Source organism: Malus sylvestris, chromosome 9, assembly GCF_916048215.2.
Source record: "Malus sylvestris chromosome 9, drMalSylv7.2, whole genome shotgun sequence".
NCBI classification, from domain to species: domain Eukaryota; kingdom Viridiplantae; phylum Streptophyta; class Magnoliopsida; order Rosales; family Rosaceae; genus Malus; species Malus sylvestris.
Genome location: NC_062268.1, coordinates 2,754,113 through 2,761,082, shown reverse-complemented (window position 1 = coordinate 2,761,082; position 6,970 = coordinate 2,754,113). Strand labels below are relative to the sequence as shown.

The 6,970-nt window shown below is 37.3% G+C and overlaps 1 pseudogene; it reads right to left on the bottom strand.

Moving 5' to 3' along the window:
* Window positions 1-5,414, bottom strand: LOC126582510 (AAA-ATPase ASD, mitochondrial-like; annotated as a pseudogene).
* Window positions 5,415-6,970: the final 1,556 nt, after the last annotated feature.

Genomic DNA, 6,970 nt, shown 5'->3' with positions numbered 1-6,970 from the left:
TGCAAAATCTTCTTTCACTCATCGCAGAGCTTTCTAATTGACATATATGTATTTACACACACACATTTTATCGTAGAGATCAATTGTTCGTAAAAAGTTTTTCTGAACAATTTCCTTGCGGCACAGGTTACATATGTCCTTGATGATCGAAAACGCTTATGTGCCATACATGATTTATTACAACACCATAAAATAATTCTTATTACATATTAAGGAAAACCACACACTGATCAGGCTGTACAAGCACAATTTAAGAAAGGTTGAAATTTATACAGATAATTTCACTATATTTCTTACACCTTCAAGCACTTTGTTTTCTTCGCGCGTTGCATCTTATGTTCCATTACATTTTTCTTCAACTAGCAGACTGGTCTTTCTCCTTTTCTCTCTCTGCCTTGAATTTTTCTACTTCTTCTGCCTTTAATTTCGCTTCTTCCTCGGCCTTCACTCTTGCCTCCTCAAGCGCTTCGATCAAGTTCTTCAAACAAGACTCAGCATATCCTGTATAACAGACTTAGGCATCAAGTTCTCAGCAACATCAGCAGGAGTCATATTGGTTTTGCCCAACAAACGCGCAATCGTTTCAAACAACTCGTGTGAATCCAAATCCAAATAATTCCTAGCAAGCACTTTGAATGCTTTGAAGCAGCAGTAGGACAACTCTATGTGCTTGTCCATCCTTCCTCTTCTAATGACCGCAGGATCAAGTTTGTCCACATAATTAGTCGTAAACACGACCAGTCTCTCCCCTCCACAAGCTGACCAAATCCTATCGATAAAGTTTAGCAGCCCTGAAAGAGTCACCTTGCTCTGTGTGTTTTCTTCATCTTCCATCTTATTTCGAACTGGATCCTTTTCTTCCAGGCCCCCCTTCATCCTTGTCCTTCTTCTTCTTTCGCTGTCCGGTAAGATCAAGCGAGCAATCAATGTCCTCAATCACAATTATAGACTTACTCGACGTGTCAATCAGTAGCTTCCTCAGCTCAGTGTTGTCCTCCACCATGAGTCGATTTTATACTATATATTATTTCCTATTCTTGGTATATTTTAGTTATTATTTTGGTGAGATTTTGATGTTTTGCTATGTGTTTTTAATGTAGGACATGCGAACTTGTTCTAAGCATAAAATAATCAAACGGTGGAATTTTTGAGTGATTTCAATTGGAGCCGGTTCATGAATCTGTCAAGAAGGTTGTGTCAAAATTTCATAATTTTATCCGTAAGCATCTAATCGTGACGAATTAATTTATGCCCAGTGCTAGTAGATGGGGCTGCAGAGCTTATTTGTGACTTGGGCTGAAAGATGATGGATTTTGGACTTGGACTCTTCTTGGAACTTGAAGAGGAGGTCATAATCTTTCATTCAACACGTTAGTGTTGTAAGCAGGATTATAGTAGTCAAAATTTTCCGTAAAGTACTACAACAATAATGTAGATTAAAAGTTCGATCAGCCAATAGATATTGTAGCAGCTCAAACAAAGTCGTTTTCCACAGGGATTGAATGAATAATTTATGTTTAAAACAAACTCTTAATTAATTATTTAAAACAAAGTTTTGAAAATATTGATTTTGGAATTTAATATAATAAAAACGAATTTAAATTAAAAAAAATTAAATAAGTCAACTAGAAACCAATTTAAAGCCCTAGGGTTCATCCGTCACATTAGCAATCCTACGTAGTTCTTCCAATTACTTATGAATTATCCATGCATATTTATAATGTTAGGTTTTCCTAAGATATATTCTATTTGGAACCTCCAACATAGAACATATATCTAACATGAAATCCATTCGGATGTTCAAATCAAATATGAACTTGAAAGACTCATTAAGTTTTATGAAAACCCTTTGAAAAATCATGCAACCCTTAAGACGTGGTGTTAATCCTAAATGAAATTACAATTATTAACCACAAGAAGCCAGCGCCAATTTCAGGGAACCTTCCGACCAAAATTGCATCAAATTACTTTTCTAAATATCCTAATGGTAGCGAATCACTAAAACACTTAGATAGTTCACTACTACAAAAGAGGTTATCACTGGCGGTGCAAAAACCAACACTAAATCCTAATTAATGTTGGATTTTTCGTAAAAAATCGACATCAAATCATGCAATGTCGGATAGGGGAACCGACATCAATGCTAGCATCACGAAAGGCTTTTGATGTCGGTTAGTCCTCTTAATCCGCCATGAAGAATCCGACATGAAGAAGAAAGCAATATAAAATAAAAAAGGGTAGTAATGTCGATTAAATGTGACACTGAGACTGACAAAAGCTGTTGATGGAGCAGACTAGTGTCAGTCCTAATTGACACCTAGAAAAATAAAATAACCAATATAATGTCGCAATGACACCACAAATTTTTAATAATATTTTAAAAAAAATCTATCTCAATTATTAATAATAATTAGCAAAGTAAAAAATATATATAAGTAGGAAATGTTTATATCTGAGAAATATGGATCAGGAAATTACCTCGGCGGCGAGGTAAATGGGAGCGCTAGTACCAGTACATTGGGCGTAGCGTCCCTTTTCGAGGAAACGAGGGATACAACCGAAAAGGAATTGGAGGTCGGCTTTAACTAACTTGGACACCGACTTCTTCCGCCGACGCCCTTGGTGCCTTTCGTAGCTTCCATTCTCCCTGAGTTTTTGGGGAAATGAAAACGATTCGTTTAGGAGGGAAAACGAATTATTATTTCCTCAAAATTCAAAAAGTCATTTCTGCTTTCCTACATTTTCCAATCTAAGCACAAAGATCTCCAAATCACACTAATTATCTCATCTTCTTCGCATTGAACATATCGAAATGAACAAAACCCACATTCATTTTTTCAACCACGGTGTGGGTTCTAAGTTTACATGCAAGCTCGAAACCAAGCTAGAAAACGGAAACTGAAATGAAATGGAGTAGTATGGAGGCTTACCAAGTCAAGAGCTCGAGAACTAGTTGGGGTACGCGATGAACAGTGGTGGAACCCATTATGTAGAACTTGGCTTGGCTTGGTGTCCTTAGCAGATCCAGAAGCTCTGTGCGTGGAAAAGGAGAAGTGCATTGGTGGGATAAAGGGAGATGTGCAGTGGAGAGGTAGAGGAAGGGATAAAACTTGGCAGGTTGTAGGCTAAAGGGAGATGTGTGGTGGAGAATAAAGGGAGATGTTTGTAGTGTTTTGATTTGTGGTTTTTCATAAGAGAAGAAGATGGAGGGATGGGAAATGGAGAAATCGAGGAAAGAGAGAGAGAATAGGAAAGAGAGAGAGGGATGAAAGAAGGTTGAGTGGGTGGGTGCAGAGAGATGTGATGGAGACGGAAAAGAGAGGGGGTGAAAAAGAACCAGTTAAAAAAAAGTGAGAGAAATGAGACATGTGTGTCAGAAAGAGAGAGAAAGAAACCCATGTGAGGGAACTGATGTGTGCGTAAGAGAGAGAGAGAGAGAGAGTCAAGTGAAGTAATGGGAACGGAACGGAACGGGCCAAAATTGGGTTTTAAAATATTAAAAAATAATTATTAGTGTCGGCTACAACTGACACTGGGTTTTACAGTATTTAAAAATTATTATTAGTGTCGGGTAGAAGTGACACGATTCTTCATGTTGACACGATTTTCTTTTTAAGCGACACCACCATTCATAAAGATTAAAAGCTATGTCGGTTATACTCGACAGTAATTCCGACACCATGTAAAGAGGGTGTCAGAAATGTCTTATCCGCCAGTATATTATATAAAACCAACACCAGTCATCGACAAAATAAGCCACTTTTGTAGTAGTGGCTTAAAACGGTGATCAATAATTCAAAACATGCATGCATAATATCATAAGTAAATTGAAAAGAAACTACATATTCTTACTAAGGCTCAAGGCTTCGCCCTAGCAAAAGAAACTAGTTACGAATAATCATAAAACAAAATATTATTAAGAACATGGAAAGGAAACACCTTGAAAATAAACTTCAAAAGCTCTCTAAAGTAGTGCCCGTGTTCTCCTCCCCTTTCCTAATGGCTAAAAAGCCTTATTTATACTACTCCAAATTAAAACCCTCATAGAAAAGGTTTTCTAAAAATAAGGAAATAAAATATTAAAAAGATAACTAGGAATTACATTCTTATTCTGACTAGGAAATCTGCCCAGCAAAGAAATAGCCACGTTTCTAGACTTTCATGGCTCCAAATCAGGCCCAAAACGTCTTGAATTAAAGACTATGACCTCCTCTTCAAGTTCCAAGAAGAGTCCAAGTTCAAAATCCATCATCTTCCAGCCCAAAATTCGCAAATAAGCTCTGCAGCCCCATCTGCCAACACTGCACGTTGACCATAAATTAATTTGCCACGATCAGATGCTTGGGGATAAAATTATGAAATTTTGATAAAACTTTGTTGACAGATTCACGAACCTGCTCCAATTGAAATCACTCAAAAATTCCACCGTTTTATTATTTTATGCTCAGAACAAGTTCACATGTCCTACATTAAAAACACATAGCAAAACATCAAAATATACCAAGAATAAGGAATAATATATAGTATAAAATCGACTCAACAGTCGTTAACTCAAGATCATAGACATCATAATCCATGAGATTAGACATGGCAGCAATCATAGTAGACTTTGCAGTGCCTGGTGGCCCGTAAAGGAGATAACCCCGATTCCAAGCCTTCCCGATTTTCGCGTAGTACTCCTTTCCCTCCCTGAACTTGGTGAGGTCATTGATGATTTCCTCCTTCTTTTCTGGGTCCATTGCTAGGGTTTTAAATGTTGCCGGGTGCTCAAACACTACAGGACTCCACTTTGTCCCCCTGTAGGAATACCAATTAATTATGTGCAGGATTGTTAACGTAGAGCTTTCGTTGCCTGTTGCTCACCGATATTGCCTTCCCTTCTTTGATCACAAGATCAAGGTAAGACCCCGTGATGATATCTCGATGGCATCTGTGGAACGTCAGCGTATAATGTTTCTTCTCATCAGCCCGAGGATATATAGAAAGAAAAAGTCTGATTCGTCGGTAGTTTCCTGGAAGCCGATGAAAGCTTAATGCCTCGAAATTCATCAATCACTTCTTCATTGTCGTCCATGCCAAGGACTAGAGACTTGCTGTCCTTGACATCATGAGCTTTTAAACGCGTAGCCCGAGTGGAAGATTTTGTGCTGAGGTAGCTCTGGATAGCCGAATAGATTTCGCTTTGGTTGCGGAAATCATTGGTGAATTCATCAAAGGTGATTTGGATGTAAGGGTAGACAAAGCCCACTAATTTTTGAGTGTATCCTTCGACATGGTCCCGAAGTTGGAGGGGAAGGTATCGTTGAAATATGGTGATAACGAACACCATACTCGCTATCACCGAGCCCATTTGAGGCCACATTCCCCCAATCATCTTCGTTTCTGACCGAAGGGTTTACGGAATCTCTTGAAGGTTAAGGGTTTTAATTTTGTTTCTGCTCAATGAAAGACATGGTTTTATATAGAGTGGAGTATTTGTTCTTTTCTTAAAAGCCAAGTTTTAGTTGTTTACGATAACTCAGTGACTAAAGGGGAAAAAATGAGGAAGTTTGCTGGGATCTTCCGAAGGGAAAATTTTTAGTTGTGACGAGAATACGGATGATACAACATGTGTTTTTATGCAAGTGATGAAAACTTTTAATTTTTAAGTTATTAACCTTTTAATACATGTAATCCACCATTTATATAAGGATACGTGATGTAATATTTCGTGTGACGAAAATATTGAAAAATCTCTTCTTCCGAAAGTAGCCGCCATTATTGACAAAAGACTACAAAAGACAATTATTTTTGGCTTATTTTTCTGTTTTTAAGAGAAACTCCGTTGTACGAGTTGATGTTTTTTTTTTTAATTTAAAAAAAAAAGTCATTTTTTAATGATGGAAAAGAAGAGGACGTAAGGAGAAATTTGAAGTGGAGTGTGCTGGAAAAATTAATTTGTTTCTAAAGGGAAAATGCATACGCCTTCATCCTGTTACTATCATTGCTATTGTTGTCACCACTATCACCAGTGTTACCTCTACAGCTCAACAACCACCACACCCCTTTATTAGCACCACTATCACCATCACAACTATTGTCCTTGCTACTGTTCTTGTGGTTATCACTCGTACTATCATGTCCATTTTTGTCATTGTATACAATTACATCATTTTTACACCAAAGTTTTACCAATCACTTTTACACTCCTTTCCATACTGAAAAGACTTTTAAAAATAAAGTTTACCAAAGCTCAAACTAGCCCTAGTTCATACAATGGTCCAATCATAATAAATTAGTAACAAATTTGTCGTTTAAAATATTCAAGCTAAGACCTCCAACTTGTAAAGAAGAATAATACTATACAGTTTAGACCATATTACTAAATAACATATTACCGGACCTTAATCCCAATAGTCAAAGGTTAATTTACCAAAACTTGTTAATCAAGTGACAAGAGTAATTAACCACATACGTTTCAAGAAGAAAATAAAACTAACCTAAACAACGAAGGACAACAAAAGACATAAATTAACAAAAGCAAGAGACACTGAAGACAACATAACCCAACAAGTGGGATCAGTGCGTACAGTAGAACATATATCCTTTGTTTTTTCCACCCAATAATTGATATTAGAAGAAGATAAAAATGTCGAACGGGCTGTAGCACAGCCAGTCCTGTGGCTCTCTATGTCCCTGGGTTTTGGTTCATCCGTTGGCCGGTGAATACGCAAACCTTCACCGCCCGTCGTCTATTCCATTGCGCTATAAAGTCGAACGGTGATACAAAATAGTGACTACTTAGAGTGGATGCATTATTTTTTTCGGAACCTCTTGAAGGTTTAGGTTTTTTTTGTCACGACTAATGAATGGTGGAAAAAAAGAAGGGGCATTGGTTCATTCCTTTGGCTGGTGAATAAGTACTCAGAGCAGATGTGTTTTTTTATGTCCGAGTTTGAATATCCTTTTCTCTAATTTTAAAGACTCGTTT